This window comes from Triturus cristatus, chromosome 8 (genome assembly GCF_964204655.1).
Source record: "Triturus cristatus chromosome 8, aTriCri1.1, whole genome shotgun sequence".
NCBI lineage: Eukaryota > Metazoa > Chordata > Amphibia > Caudata > Salamandridae > Triturus > Triturus cristatus.
In genome coordinates this window covers 1,620,204,128-1,620,219,024 of record NC_140591.1, presented here as the reverse complement: position 1 = coordinate 1,620,219,024, position 14,897 = coordinate 1,620,204,128, and the positions used below count along the sequence as shown (strand labels likewise).

General features: G+C 31.6%; 15 non-coding genes across 15 annotated transcripts; all 15 read left to right on the top strand.

Moving 5' to 3' along the window:
- The first annotated feature begins 327 nt into the window (after positions 1-327).
- Positions 328-401, top strand: TRNAT-AGU (transfer RNA threonine (anticodon AGU)). The gene has a single exon. It is a non-coding gene; the product is annotated as a tRNA-Thr (tRNA).
- Positions 402-3,386: 2,985 nt separating this feature from the next.
- On the top strand, positions 3,387-3,460 carry TRNAT-AGU (transfer RNA threonine (anticodon AGU)). Its single transcript has one exon. It is a non-coding gene; the product is annotated as a tRNA-Thr (tRNA).
- A 439-nt stretch (positions 3,461-3,899) lies between these two features.
- TRNAT-CGU (transfer RNA threonine (anticodon CGU)) lies at positions 3,900-3,972 on the top strand. Its single transcript has one exon. It is a non-coding gene; the product is annotated as a tRNA-Thr (tRNA).
- Positions 3,973-7,978: 4,006 nt separating this feature from the next.
- Positions 7,979-8,051, top strand: TRNAT-CGU (transfer RNA threonine (anticodon CGU)). Its single transcript has one exon. It is a non-coding gene; the product is annotated as a tRNA-Thr (tRNA).
- Positions 8,052-8,485: 434 nt separating this feature from the next.
- TRNAT-AGU (transfer RNA threonine (anticodon AGU)) lies at positions 8,486-8,559 on the top strand. The gene has a single exon. It is a non-coding gene; the product is annotated as a tRNA-Thr (tRNA).
- A 438-nt stretch (positions 8,560-8,997) lies between these two features.
- On the top strand, positions 8,998-9,070 carry TRNAT-CGU (transfer RNA threonine (anticodon CGU)). The gene has a single exon. It is a non-coding gene; the product is annotated as a tRNA-Thr (tRNA).
- A 434-nt stretch (positions 9,071-9,504) lies between these two features.
- TRNAT-AGU (transfer RNA threonine (anticodon AGU)) lies at positions 9,505-9,578 on the top strand. Its single transcript has one exon. It is a non-coding gene; the product is annotated as a tRNA-Thr (tRNA).
- A 439-nt stretch (positions 9,579-10,017) lies between these two features.
- On the top strand, positions 10,018-10,090 carry TRNAT-CGU (transfer RNA threonine (anticodon CGU)). The gene has a single exon. It is a non-coding gene; the product is annotated as a tRNA-Thr (tRNA).
- Positions 10,091-10,524: 434 nt separating this feature from the next.
- On the top strand, positions 10,525-10,598 carry TRNAT-AGU (transfer RNA threonine (anticodon AGU)). Its single transcript has one exon. It is a non-coding gene; the product is annotated as a tRNA-Thr (tRNA).
- A 438-nt stretch (positions 10,599-11,036) lies between these two features.
- TRNAT-CGU (transfer RNA threonine (anticodon CGU)) lies at positions 11,037-11,109 on the top strand. The gene has a single exon. It is a non-coding gene; the product is annotated as a tRNA-Thr (tRNA).
- Positions 11,110-12,562: 1,453 nt separating this feature from the next.
- Positions 12,563-12,636, top strand: TRNAT-AGU (transfer RNA threonine (anticodon AGU)). Its single transcript has one exon. It is a non-coding gene; the product is annotated as a tRNA-Thr (tRNA).
- Positions 12,637-13,074: 438 nt separating this feature from the next.
- TRNAT-CGU (transfer RNA threonine (anticodon CGU)) lies at positions 13,075-13,147 on the top strand. Its single transcript has one exon. It is a non-coding gene; the product is annotated as a tRNA-Thr (tRNA).
- Positions 13,148-13,581: 434 nt separating this feature from the next.
- Positions 13,582-13,655, top strand: TRNAT-AGU (transfer RNA threonine (anticodon AGU)). The gene has a single exon. It is a non-coding gene; the product is annotated as a tRNA-Thr (tRNA).
- Positions 13,656-14,094: 439 nt separating this feature from the next.
- Positions 14,095-14,167, top strand: TRNAT-CGU (transfer RNA threonine (anticodon CGU)). The gene has a single exon. It is a non-coding gene; the product is annotated as a tRNA-Thr (tRNA).
- Positions 14,168-14,601: 434 nt separating this feature from the next.
- On the top strand, positions 14,602-14,675 carry TRNAT-AGU (transfer RNA threonine (anticodon AGU)). The gene has a single exon. It is a non-coding gene; the product is annotated as a tRNA-Thr (tRNA).
- The last annotated feature ends 222 nt before the right edge of the window (positions 14,676-14,897 follow it).

Genomic DNA, 14,897 nt, shown 5'->3' with positions numbered 1-14,897 from the left:
GAAAAACAAAAAAACGTGGTGTTGTGAAGATTTTCAAAGTAATGTTTTGAATGAAAAAGGGAAAAAAGAGTGACAAAGAGCAAAATAGAGATAAAAAATCATTCTAGAGTTGAATTCAAGTAATGCATTCTTAAAGAAGGCATGATTAAAACATTTATGAACAAGATAAGCAATATATAAATGAGGTGTTTATGAATAGGATCAGTATCCTCGTCTAAAGTAGTTGAGTAGAGCGTTTTCTGAACTGAGAAATGATTATGAAAGTGAAAAACTCAGGATTCTCTTGAACACCATATGGCAAACTGTTCCTTAAAGCATTTTCAAGAGGGTGCTGTGGCTTAGCTGGTTAAAGCGCCTGTCTAGTAAACAGGAGATCCTGAGTTCAACTCTCAGCAGTGCCTTGCTTTCCTCATTCTTATATAAAAAACTATTTTCATTAAGTCGTCCTGCGATTCAATTCAATTAGAAAAGTCTGATTTATCTTTCGGTTGAACAGATCATCTTAAACCTAATAAAAACTGAATGTGTTTTCAATATTATAGTAACAATACTGTGATTGCAATATCAAAAAGGTATTTCAATGAGTAAGAGGCAGATGAAATATAACCCCAGATTTGAGCAATATTGATGAATATATGTAAAACACTTATTTGTGAACTATTCAAAATATGGGATTGAGTTTAAAATGTGTTCTTTTGTAATACAACATAGCTATTCTTGTTTACAGATTAGGAATCCTTGCTTGTTTAACATTAGAATACATATTAAGACACTTTAACACAGGCACAGAATTTGATCACCAATACTAAATTAATGATCCCTTCTGTAGCACTAAAATAGCTGCTGTGGCTAAGTGGTTAAAGCGCCTGTCTCATAAACAAGAAATCCTGCGTTCAAATCTCAGCAGCACCTTATTATTGGTCCTTACATGTAAAAATAATTTTCAGCACGCAAATGTTTAATATATTTTAAAAAGAAAAGTGTTGTTCTGTGAACATTAGAATGGGTCATCTTAAATTGAAAAACAAAAAAACGTGGTATTGTGAAGATTTTCAAAGTAATGCTTTGAATGAAAAAGGGAAAAAAGAGTGACAAAGAGCAAAATCGAGATAAAAAATCATTCTAGAGTTGAATTCAAGTAATGCATTCTTAAAGAAGGCATAATTAAAACATTTATGAACAGGATAAGCAATATATCAATGAGGTGTTTATGAATAGGATCAGTATCCTCGTCTAAACTATTTGAGTAGTGCGTTTTCTGAACTGAGAAATGATTATGAAAGTGAAAAACTCAGGTTTCTCTTGAACACCATATGGCAAACTGTTCCTTAAAGCATTTTCAAGAGGGTGCTGTGGCTTACCTGGATAAAGCGCCTATCTAGTGAACAGGAGATCCTGAGTTCAAATCTCAGCAGTGCCTTGCTTTCCTCATTCTTAAATAAAAAATTATTTTCATTAAGTCATCCTGCGATTCAATTAAATTAGAAAAGTCTGATTTATCTTTCGGTTGAACAGATCATCTTAAACCTAATAAAAACTGAAAGTGTTTTCAATATTATAGTAACAATACTGTGATTGCAAAATCAAAAAGGTATTTCAATGAGCAAGAGGCAGATGAAATATGACCCTAGATTTGAGCAATATTGATGAATATATGTAAAACAGTTATTTATAAACTATTCAAAATATGGGATTGAGTTTAAAATGTGATCTTTTTTAATACAACATAGCTATTCTTGTTTACAGATTAGGAATCCTTGCTTGTTTAACATTAGAATACATATTAAGACACTTTAACACAGGCACAGAAGTTGATCACCAATACTAAATTAATGATCCCTTCAGTATCACTAAAGTAGATGCTGTGGCTAAGTGGTTAAAGTGCCTGTCTCGTAAACAGGAAATCCTGAGTTCAAATCTCAGCAGCACTTTATTATTGGTCCTTACATGTAAAAATAATTTTCATCACGCAAATGTTTAATACATTTTAAAAAGAAAAGTGTTGTTCTGTGAACATTAGAATGGGTCATCTTAAATTGAAAAACAAAAAAACGTGGTATTGTGAAGATTTTCAAAGTAATGCTTTGAATGAAACAGGGAAAAAAGAGTGACAAAGAGCAAAATAGAGATGAAAAATCATTCTAGAGTTGAAATCAAGTAATGCATTCTTAAAGAAGGCATAATTAAAACATTTATGAACAGGATAAGCAATATATCAATGAGGTGTTTATGAATAGGATCAGTATCCTCGTCTAAACTATTTGAGTAGTGCGTTTTCTGAACTGAGAAATGATTATGAAAGTGAAAAACTCAGGTTTCTCTTGAACACCATATGGCAAACTGTTCCTTAAAGCATTTTCAAGAGGGTGCAGTGGCTTAGCTGGTTAAAGCGCCTGTCTAGTAAACAGGACACCTGAGTTCAAATCTCAGCATTGCCTTGCTTTCCTCATTCTTAAATAAAAAACTATTTTCATTAATTCGTCCTGCGATTCAATTAAATTAGAAAAGTCTGATTTATTTTTCGGTTGAACAGATCATCTTAAACCTATTAAAAACTGAAAGTGTTTTCAATATTATAGTAACAATACTGTGATTGCAAAAATCAAAAAGGTATTTCAATGAGCAAGAGGCAGATGAAATATAACCCTAGATTTGAGCAATATTGATTAATATATGTAAAACACTTATTAATGAACTATTCAACATATGGGATTGAATTTAAATTTTGTTCTTTTTTAATACAACATAGCTATTCTTGTTTACAGATTAGGAATCCTTGCTTGTTTAACATTAGAATACTTATTAAGACACTTTAACACAGGCACAGAATTTGATCACCAATACTAAATTAATGATCCCTTCTGTAACACTAAAATAGGTGCTGTGGCTAAGTGGTTAAAGCGCATGTCTCGTAACCAGGAAATCCTGAGTTCAAATCTCAGCAGCACCTTATTATTGGTTCTTACATGTAAAAATAATTTTCAGCACGCAAATGTTTAATACATTTTAAAAAGAAAAGTGTTGTTCTGTGAACATTAGAATGGGTCATCTTAAATTGAAAAACAATAAAACGTGGTATTGTGAAGATTTTCAAAGTAATGCTTTGAATGAAAAAGGGAAAAAAGAGTGACAAAGAGCAAAATAGAGATAAAAAATCATTCTAGAGTTGAAATCAAGTAATGCATTCTTAAAGAAGGCATAATTAAAACATTTATGAACAGGATAAGCAATATATCAATGAGATGTTTTTAACCATAGGATCAGTATCCTCGTCTAAAGTAGTTGAGTAGAGCGTTTTCTGAACTGAGAAATGATTATGAAAGTGAAAAACTCAGGATTCTCTTGAACACCATATGGCAAACTGTTCCTTAGAGCATTTTCAAGAGGGTGTTGTGGCTTAGCTGGTTAAAGCGCCTGTCTAGTAAACAGGAGATCCTGAGTTCAAATCTCAGCAATGCCTTGCTTTCCTCATTCTTAAATAAAAAACTATTTTCATTAAGTCGTCCTGCGATTCAATTCAATTAGCAAAGTCTGATTTATCTTTCGGTTGAACAGATCATCTTAAACCTAATAAAAACTGAAATTGTTTTCAATATTATAGTAACAATACTGTGATTGCAAAAATCAAAAAGGTATTTCAATGAGCAAGAGGCAGATGAAATATAACCCTAGATTTGAGCAATATTGATGAATATATGTAAAACACTTATTTATGAACTATTCAAAATATGGGATTGAGTTTAAAATGTGTTCTTTTGTAATACAACATAGCTATTCTTGTTTACAGATTAGAAATCCTTGCTTGTTTAACATTAGAATACATATTAAGACACTTTAACACAGGCACAGAATTTGATCACCAATACTAAATTAATGATCCCTTCTGTATCACTAAAATAGGTGCTGTGGCTAAGTGGTTAAAGCGCCTGTCTCGTAAACAGGAAATCCTGAGTTCAAATCTCAGCAGCACCTTATTATTGGTCCTTACATGTAAAAATAATTTTCATCACGCAAATGTTTAATACATTTTAAAAAGAAAAGTGTTGTTCTGTGAACATTAGAATGGGTCATCTTAAATTGAAAAACAAAAAAACGTGGTATTGTGAAGATTTTCAAAGTAATGCTTTGAATGAAAAAGGGAAAAAAAAGTGACAAAGAGCAAAATGGAGATAAAAAAATCATTCTAGAGTTGAATTCAAGTAATGCATTCTTAAAGAAGGCATGATTAAAACATTTTTGAACAAGATAAGCAATATATCAATGAGGTGTTTATGAATAGGATCAGTATCCTCGTCTAAAGTAGTTGAGTAGAGCGTTTTCTGAACTGAGAAATGATTATGAAAGTGAAAAACTCAGGATTCTCTTGAACACCATATGGCAAACTGTTCCTTAAAGCATTTTCAAGAGGGTGCTAAGGCTTTGCTGGTTAAAGCGCCTGTCTAGTAAACAGGAGATCCTGAGTTCAAATCTCAGCAGTGCCTTGCTTTCCTTATTCTTAAATAAAAATCTATTTTCATTAAGTCGTCCTGCGATTCAATTCAATTAGAAAAGTCTGATTTATCTTTCGGTTGAACAGATCATCTTAAACCTAATAAAAACTGAAAGTGTTTTCAATATTATAGTAACAATACTGTGATTGCAAAAATCAGAAAGGTATTTCAATGAGCAAGAGGCAGATGAAATATAACCCTAGATTTGAGCAATATTGATGAATATATGTAAAACACTTATTTATGAACTATTCAAAATATGGGATTGAGTTTAAAATGTGTTCTTTTGTAATACAACATAGCTATTCTTGTTTACAGATTAGGAATCCTTGCTTGTTTAACATTAGAATACATATTAAGACACTTTAACACAGGCACAGAATTTGATCACCAATACTAAATTAATGATCCCTTCTGTATCACTAAAATAGCTGCTGTGGCTAAGTGGTTAAAGCGCCTGTCTCATAAACAGGAAATCCTGAGTTCAAATCTCAGCAGCACCTTATTATTGGTTCTTATATGTAAAAATAATTGTCAGCACACAAATGTTTAATACATTTTAAAAAGAGAAGTGTTGTTCTGTGAACATTAGAATGGGGCATCTTAAATTGAAAAACAAAAAAAAGTGGTATTGTGAAGATTTTCAAAGTAATGCTTTGAATGAAAAAGGGAAAAAAGAGTGACTAAGAGCAAAATAGAGATAAAAAATCATTCTAGAGTTGAATTCAAGTAATGCATTCTTAAAGAAGGCATAATTAAAACATTTATGAACAGGATAAGCAATATATCAATGAGGTGTTTATGAATAGGATCAGTATCCTCGTCTAAACTATTTGCGTAGTGCGTTTTCTGAACTGAGAAATGATTATGAAAGTGAAAAACTCAGGTTTCTCTTGAACACGATATGGCAAACTGTTCCTTAAAGCATTTTCAAGAGGGTGCTGTGGCTTAGCTGGTTAAAGCGCCTGTCTAGTAAACAGGAGATCGTGAGTTCAAATCTCAGCAGTGCCTTGCTTTCCTCATTCTTAAATAAAAAATTATTTTCATTAAGTCGTCCTGCGATTCAATTAAATTAGAAAAGTCTGATTTATCTTTCGGTTGAACAGATCATCTTAAACCTAATAAAAACTGAAAGTGTTTTCAATATTATAGTAACAATACTGTGATTGCAAAATCAAAAAGGTATTTCAATGAGCAAGAGGCAGATGAAATATGACCCTAGATTTGAGCAATATTGATGAATATATGTAAAACATTTATTTATAAACTATTCAAAATATGGGATTGAGTTTAAAATGTGTTCTTTTTTAATACAACATAGCTATTCTTGTTTACAGATTAGGAATCCTTGCTTGTTTAACATTAGAATACATATTAAGACACTTTACCACAGGCACAGAAGTTGATCACCAATACTAAATTAATGATCCCTTCTGTATCACTAAAGTAGGTGCTGTGGCTAAGTGGTTAAAGCGCCTGTCTCGTAAACAGAAAATCCTGAGTTCAAATCTCAGCAGCACTTTATTATTGGTCCTTACATGTAAAAATAATTTTCATCACGCAAATGTTTAATACATTTAAAAAGAAAAGTGTTGTTCTGTGAACATTAGAATGGGTCATCTTAAATTGAAAAACAAAAAAACATGGTATTGTGAAGATTTTCAAAGTAATGCTTTGAATGAAAAAGGGAAAAAAGAGTGACAAAGAGCAAAATAGAGATAAAAAATCATTCTAGAGTTGAATTCAAGTAATGCATTCTTAAAGAAGGCATAATTAAAACATTTATGAACAGGATAAGCAATATATCAATGAGGTGTTTATGAATAGGATCAGTATCCTCGTCGAAACTATTTGAGTAGTGCGTTTTCTGAACTGAGAAATGATTATGAAAGTGAAAAACTCAGGTTTCTCTTGAACACCATATGGCAAACTGTTCCTTAAAGCATTTACAAGAGGGTGCTGTGGCTTAGCTGGTTAAAGCGCCTGTCAACTAAACAGGAGATCCTGAGGTCAAATCTCAGCAGTGCCTTGCTTTCCTCATTCTTAAATAAAAAATTATTTTCATTAAGTCGACCTGCGATGGAAATCAGTTAGAAAAGTCTGATTTATCTTTCAGTTGAACAGATCATCTTAAACCTAATAAAAACTGAAAGTGTTTTCAATATTATAGTAACAATACTGTGATTGCAAAAATCAAAAAGGTATTTCAATGAGCAAGAGGCAGATGAAATATAACCCTAGATTTGAGCAATATTGATGAATATATGTAAAACACTTATTTATGAACTATTCAAAATATGGGATTGAGTTTAAAATGTGTTATTTTGTAATACAACATAGCTATTCTTGTTTACAGATTAGGAATCCTTGCTTGTTTAACATTAGAATACATATTAAGACACTTTAACACAGGCACAGAATTTGATCACCAATACTAAATTAACGATCCCTTCTGTATCACTAAAATAGGTGCTGTGACTAAGTGGTTAAAGCGCTTGTCTCGTAAACAGGAAATCCTGAGTTCAAATCTCAGCAGCACCGTATTATTGGTCCTTACATGTAAAAATAATTTTCATCACGCAAATGTTTAATACATTTTAAAAAGAAAAGTGTTGTTCTGTGAACATTAGAATGGGTCATCTTAAATTGAAAAACAAAAAAACGTGGTATTGTGAAGATTTTCAAAATAATGCTTTGAATGAAAAAGGGAAAAAAGAGTGACAAAGAGCAAAATAGAGATAAAAAATCATTCTAGAGTTGAATTCAAGTAATGCATTCTTAAAGAAGGCATAATTAAAACATTTATGAACAGGATAAGCAATATATCAATGAGGTGTTTATGAATAGGATCAGTATCCTCGTCTAAACTATTTGAGTAGTGCGTTTTCTGAACTGAGAAATGATTATGAAAGTGAAAAACTCAGGTTTCTCTTGAACACCATATGGCAAACTGTTCCTTAAAGCATTTTCAAGAGGGTGCTGTGGCTTAGCTGGTTAAAGTGCCTGTCTAGTAAACAGGAGATCCTGAGTTCAAATCTCAGCAGTCCCTTGCTTTCCTTATTCTTAAATAAAAAACTATTTTCATTAAGTCGTCCTGCGATTCAATTCAATTAGAAAAGTCTGATTTATCTTTCGGTTGTACAGATCATCTTAAACCTAATAATAACTGAAAGTGTTTTCAATATTATAGTAACAATACTGTGATTGCAAAAATCAAAAAGGTATTTCAATGAGCAAGAGGCAGATGAAATATAACCCTAGATTTGAGCAATATTGATGAATATATGTAAAACACTTATTTATGAACTATTCAAAATATGGGATTGAGTTTAAAATGTGTTCTTTTTTAATACAACATAGCTATCCTTGTTTACAGATTAGGAATCCTTGCTTGTTTAACATTAGAAAACTTATTAAGACACTTTAACACAGGCACAGAATTTGATCACCAATACTAAATTAATGATCCCTTCTGTATCACTAAAATAGGTGCTGTGGCTAAGTGGTTAAAGCGCCTGTCTCGTAAACAGGAAATCCTGAGTTCAAATCTCAGCAGCACCTTATTATTGGTCCTTACATGTAAAAATAATTTTCATCACGCAAATGTTTAATACATTTTAAAAAGAAAAGTGTTGTTCTGTGAACATTAGAATGGGTCATCTTAAATTGAAAAACAAAAAAACATGGTATTGTGAAGATTTTCAAAGTAATGCTTTGAATGAAAAAGGGAAAAAAGAGTGACAAAGAGCAAAATAGAGATAAAAAATCATTCTAGAGTTGAAATCAAGTAATGCATTCTTAAAGAAGGCATAATTAAAACATTTATGAACAGGATAAGCAATATATCAATGAGGTGTTTATCAATAGGATCAGTATCCTCGTCTAAAGTAGTTGAGTAGAGCGTTTTCTGAACTGAGAAATGATTATGAAAGTGAAAAACTCAGGATTCTCTTGAACACCATATGGCAAACTGTTCCTTAAAGCATTTTCAAGAGGGTGCTGTGGCTTAGCTGGTTAAAGTGCCTGTCTAGTAAACAGGAGATCCTGAGTTCAAATCTCAGCAGTGCCTTGCTTTCCTCATTCTTAAATAAAATACTATTTTCATTAATTCATCCTGCGATTCAATTAAATTAGAAAAGTCTGATTTATCTTTCGGTTGAACAGATCATCTTAAACCTAATAAAAACTGAAAGTGTTTTCAATATTATAGTAACAATACTGTGATTGCAAAATCAAAAAGGTATTTCAATGAGCAAGAGGCAGATGAAATATAACCCTATATTTGAGCAATATTGATGAATATATGTAAAACACTTATTTATGAACTATTCAAAATATGGGATTGAGTTCAAAATGTGTTCTTTTTTAATACAACGTAGCAATTCTTGTTTACAGATTAGGAATCCTTGCTTGTTTAACATTAGAATACATATTAAGACACTTTAACACAGGCACAGAATTTGATCACCAATCCTAAATTAATAATCCCTTCTATATCACTAAAGTAGGGGCTGTGGCTAAGTGGTTAAAGCGCCTGTCTCGTAAACAGGAAATCCTGAGTTCAAATCTCAGCAGCACCTTATTATTGGTCCTTACTTGTGAAAATAATTTTCATCACGCAAATGTTTAATACATTTTAAAAAGAAAAGTGTTGTTCTGTGAACATTAGAATGGGTCATCTTAAATTGAAAAACAAAAAAACGTGGTATTGTGAAGATTTTCAAAGTAATGCTTTGAATGAAAAAGGGAAAAAAGAGTGACAAAGAGCAAAATAGAGATAAAAAATCATTCTAGAGTTGAATTCAAGTAATGCATTCTTAAAGAAGGCATGATTAAAACATTTATGAACAAGATAAGCAATATATCAATGAGGTATTTATGAATATAATCAGTATCCTCGTCTAAAGTAGTTGAGTAGAGCGTTTTCTGAACTGAGAAATGATTATGAAAGTGAAAAACTCAGGATTCTCTTGAACACCATATGGCAAACGGTTCCTTAGAGCATTTTCAAGAGGGTGTTGTGGCTTAGCTGGTTAAAGCGCCTGTCTAGTAAACAGGAGATCCTGAGTTCAAATCTCAGCAGTGCCTTGCTTGCCTCATTCTTAAATAAAAAACTATTTTCATTAAGTCGTCCTGCGATTCAATTCAATTAGCAAAGTCTGATTTATCTTTCGGTTGAACAGATCATCTTAAACCTAATAAAAACTGAAATTGTTTTCAATATTATAGTAACAATACTGTGATTGCAAAAATCAAAAAGGTATTTCAATGAGCAAGAGGCAGATGAAATATAACCCTAGATTTGAGCAATATTGATGAATATATGTAAAACACTTATTTATGAACTAATCAAAATATGGGATTGAGTTTAAAATGTGTTCTTTTGTAATACAACATAGCTATTCTTGTTTACAGATTAGAAATCCTTGCTTGTTTAACATTAGAATACATATTAAGAAACTTTAACACAGGCACAGAATTTGATCACCAATACTAAATTAATGATCCCTTCTGTATCACTAAAATAGGTGCTGTGGCTAAGTGGTTAAAGCGCCTGTCTCGTAAACAGGAAATCCTGAGTTCAAATCTCAGCAGCACCTTATTATTGGTCCTTACATGTAAAAATAATTTTCATCACGCAAATGTTTAATACATTTTAAAAAGAAAAGTGTTGTTCTGTGAACATTAGAATGGGTCATCTTAAATTGAAAAACAAAAAAACGTGGTATTGTGAAGATTTTCAAAGTAATGCTTTGAATGAAAAAGGGAAAAAAAAGTGACAAAGAGCAAAATGGAGATAAAAAATCATTCTAGAGTTGAATTCAAGTAATGCATTCTTAAAGAAGGCATGATTAAAACATTTATGAACAAGATAAGCAATATATCAATGAGGTGTTTATGAATAGGATCAGTATCCTCATCTAAAGTTGTTGAGTAGAGCGTTTTCTGAACTGAGAAATGATTATGAAAGTGAAAAACTCAGGATTCTCTTGAACACCATATGGCAAACTGTTCCTTAAAGCATTTTCAAGAGGGTGCTGTGGCTTAGCTGGTTAAAGCGCCTGTCTAGTAAACAGGAGATCCTGAGTTCAAATCTCAGCAGTGCCTTGCTTTCCTTATTCTTAAATAAAAAACTATTTTCATTAAGTCGTCCTGCGATTCAATTCAATTAGAAAAGTCTGATTTATCTTTCGGTTGAACAGATCATCTTAAACCTAATAAAAACTGAAAGTGTTTTCAATATTATAGTAACAATACTGTGATTGCAAAATCAAAAAGGTATTTCAATGAGCAAGAGGCAGATGAAATATAACCCTATATTTGAGCAATATTGATGAATATATGTAAAACACTTATTTATGAACTATTCAAAATATGGGATTGAGTTTAAAATGTGTTCTTTTGTAATACAACATAGCTATTCTTGTTTACAGATTAGAAATCCTTGCTTGTTTAACATTAGAATACATATTAAGAAACTTTAACACAGGCACAGAATTTGATCACCAATACTAAATTAATGATCCCTTCTGTATCACTAAAATAGGTGCTGTGGCTAAGTGGTTAAAGCGCCTGTCTCGTAAACAGGAAATCCTGAGTTCAAATCTCAGCAGCACCTTATTATTGGTCCTTACATGTAAAAATAATTTTCATCACGCAAATGTTTAATACATTTTAAAAAGAAAAGTGTTGTTCTGTGAACATTAGAATGGGTCATCTTAAATTGAAAAACAAAAAAACGTGGTATTGTGAAGATTTTCAAAGTAATGCTTTGAATGAAAAAGGGAAAAAAAAGTGACAAAGAGCAAAATGGAGATAAAAAATCATTCTAGAGTTGAATTCAAGTAATGCATTCTTAAAGAAGGCATGATTAAAACATTTATGAACAAGATAAGCAATATATCAATGAGGTGTTTATGAATAGGATCAGTATCCTCGTCTAAAGTTGTTGAGTAGAGCGTTTTCTGAACTGAGAAATGATTATGAAAGTGAAAAACTCAGGATTCTCTTGAACACCATATGGCAAACTGTTCCTTAAAGCATTTTCAAGAGGGTGCTGTGGCTTAGCTGGTTAAAGCGCCTGTCTAGTAAACAGGAGATCTTGAGTTCAAATCTCAGCAGTGCCTTGCTTTCCTTATTCTTAAATAAAAAACTATTTTCATTAAGTCGTCCTGCGATTCAATTCAATTAGAAAAGTCTGATTTATCTTTCGGTTGAACAGATCATCTTAAACCTAATAAAAACTGAAAGTGTTTTCAATATTATAGTAACAATACTGTGATTGCAAAATCAAAAAGGTATTTCAATGAGCAAGAGGCAGATGAAATATAACCCTAGATTTGAGCAATATTGATGAATATATGTAAAACTCTTATTTATGAACTATTCAAAATATGGGATTGAGTTTAAAATGTGTTCTTTTGTAATACAACATAGCTATTCTTGTTTACAGATTAGGAATCCTTGCTTGTTTAACATTAGAATACATATTAAGACACTTTAACACAGGCACAGAATTTGATCACCAATACTAAATTAATGATCCCTTCTGTATCACTAAAATAGGTGCTGTGACTAAGTGGTTAAAGCGCTTGTCTCGTAAACAGGAAATCCTGAGTTCAAATCTCAGCAGCACCTTATTATTGGTCCTTACATGTAAAAATAATTTTCATCACGCAAATGTTTAATACATTTTAAAAAGAAAAGTGTTGTTCTGTGAACATTAGAATGGGTCATCTTAAATTGAAAAACAAAAAAACGTGGTATTGTGAAGATTTTCAAAATAATGCTTTGAATGAAAAAGGGAAAAAAGAGTGACAAAGAGCAAAATAGAGATAAAAAATCATTCTAGAGTTGAATTCAAGTAATGCATTCTTAAAGAAGGCATAATTAAAACATTTATGAACAGGATAAGCAATATATCAATGAGGTGTTTATGAATAGGATCAGTATCCTCGTCTAAACTATTTGAGTAGTGCGTTTTCTGAACTGAGAAATGATTATGAAAGTGAAAAACTCAGGTTTCTCTTGAACACCATATGGCAAACTGTTCCTTAAAGCATTTTCAAGAGGGTGCTGTGGCTTAGCTGGTTAAAGCGCCTGTCTAGTAAACAGGAGATCCTGAGTTCAAATCTCAGCAGTGCCTTGCTTTCCTCATTCTTAAATAAAAAACTATTTTCATTAATTCATCCTGCGATTCAATTAAATTAGAAAAGTCTGATTTATCTTTCGGTTGAACAGATCATCTTAAACCTAATAAAAACTGAAAGTGTTTTCAATATTATAGTAACAATACTGTGATTGCAAAATCAAAAAGGTATTTCAATGAGCAAGAGGCAGATGAAATATAACCCTATATTTGAGCAATATTGATGAATATATGTAAAACACTTATTTATGAACTATTCAAAATATGGGATTGAGTTCAAAATGTGTTCTTTTTTAATACAACGTAGCAATTCTTGTTTACAGATTAGGAATCCTTGCTTGTTTAACATTAGAATACATATTAAGACACTTTAACACAGGCACAGAATTTGATCACCAATCCTAAATTAATAATCCCTTCTATATCACTAAAGTAGGTGCTGTGGCTAAGTGGTTAAAGCGCCTGTCTCGTAAACAGGAAATCCTGAGTTCAAATCTCAGCAGCACCTTATTATTGGTCCTTACATGTGAAAATAATTTTCATCACGCAAATGTTTAATACATTTTAAAAAGAAAAGTGTTGTTCTGTGAACATTAGAATGGGTCATCTTAAATTGAAAAACAAAAAAACGTGGTATTGTGAAGATTTTCAAAGTAATGCTTTGAATGAAAAAGGGAAAAAAGAGTGACAAAGAGCAAAATAGAGATAAAAAATCATTCTAGAGTTGAATTCAAGTAATGCATTCTTAAAGAAGGCATGATTAAAACATTTATGAACAAGATAAGCAATATATCAATGAGGTATTTATGAATAGAATCAGTATCCTCGTCTAAAGTAGTTGAGTAGAGCGTTTTCTGAACTGAGAAATGATTATGAAAGTGAAAAACTCAGGATTCTCTTGAACACCATATGGCAAACGGTTCCTTAGAGCATTTTCAAGAGGGTGTTGTGGCTTAGCTGGTTAAAGCGCCTGTCTAGTAAACAGGAGATCCTGAGTTCAAATCTCAGCAGTGCCTTGCTTTCCTCATTCTTAAATAAAAAACTATTTTCATTAAGTCGTCCTGCGATTCAATTCAATTAGCAAAGTCTTATTTATCTTTCGGTTGAACAGATCATCTTAAACCTAATAAAAACTGAAATTGTTTTCAATATTATAGTAACAATACTGTGATTGCAAAAATCAAAAAGGTATTTCAATGAGCAAGAGGCAGATGAAATATAACCCTAGATTTGAGCAATATTGATGAATATATGTAAAACACTTATTTATGAACTAATCAAAATATGGGATTGAGTTTAAAATGTGTTCTTTTGTAATACAACATAGCTATTCTTGTTTACAGATTAGAAATCCTTGCTTGTTTAACATTAGAATACATATTAAGAAACTTTAACACAGGCACAGAATTTGATCACCAATACTAAATTAATGATCCCTTCTGTATCACTAAAATAGGTGCTGTGGCTAAGTGGTTAAAGCGCCTGTCTCGTAAACAGGAAATCCTGAGTTCAAATCTCAGCAGCACCTTATTATTGGTCCTTACATGTAAAAATAATTTTCATCACGCAAATGTTTAATACATTTTAAAAAGAAAAGTGTTGTTCTGTGAACATTAGAATGGGTCATCTTAAATTGAAAAACAAAAAAACGTGGTATTGTGAAGATTTTCAAAGTAATGCTTTGAATGAAAAAGGGAAAAAAAAGTGACAAAGAGCAAAATGGAGATAAAAAATCATTCTAGAGTTGAATTCAAGTAATGCATTCTTAAAGAAGGCATGATTAAAACATTTATGAACAAGATAAGCAATATATCAATGAGGTGTTTATGAATAGGATCAGTATCCTCGTCTAAAGTAGTTGAGTAGAGCGTTTTCTGAACTGAGAAATGATTATGAAAGTGAAAAACTCAGGATTCTCTTGAACACCATATGGCAAACGGTTCCTTAGAGCATTTTCAAGAGGGTGTTGTGGCTTAGCTGGTTAAAGCGCCTGTCTAGTAAACAGGAGATCCTGAGTTCAAATCTCAGCAGTGCCTTGCTTTCCTCATTCTTAAATAAAAAACTATTTTCATTAAGTCGTCCTGCGATTCAATTCAATTAGCAAAGTCTGATTTATCTTTCGGTTGAACAGATCATCTTAAACCTAATAAAAACTGAAATTGTTTTCAATATTATAGTAACAATACTGTGATTGCAAAAATCAAAAAGGTATTTCAATGAGCAAGAGGCAGATGAAATATAACCCTAGATTTGAGCAA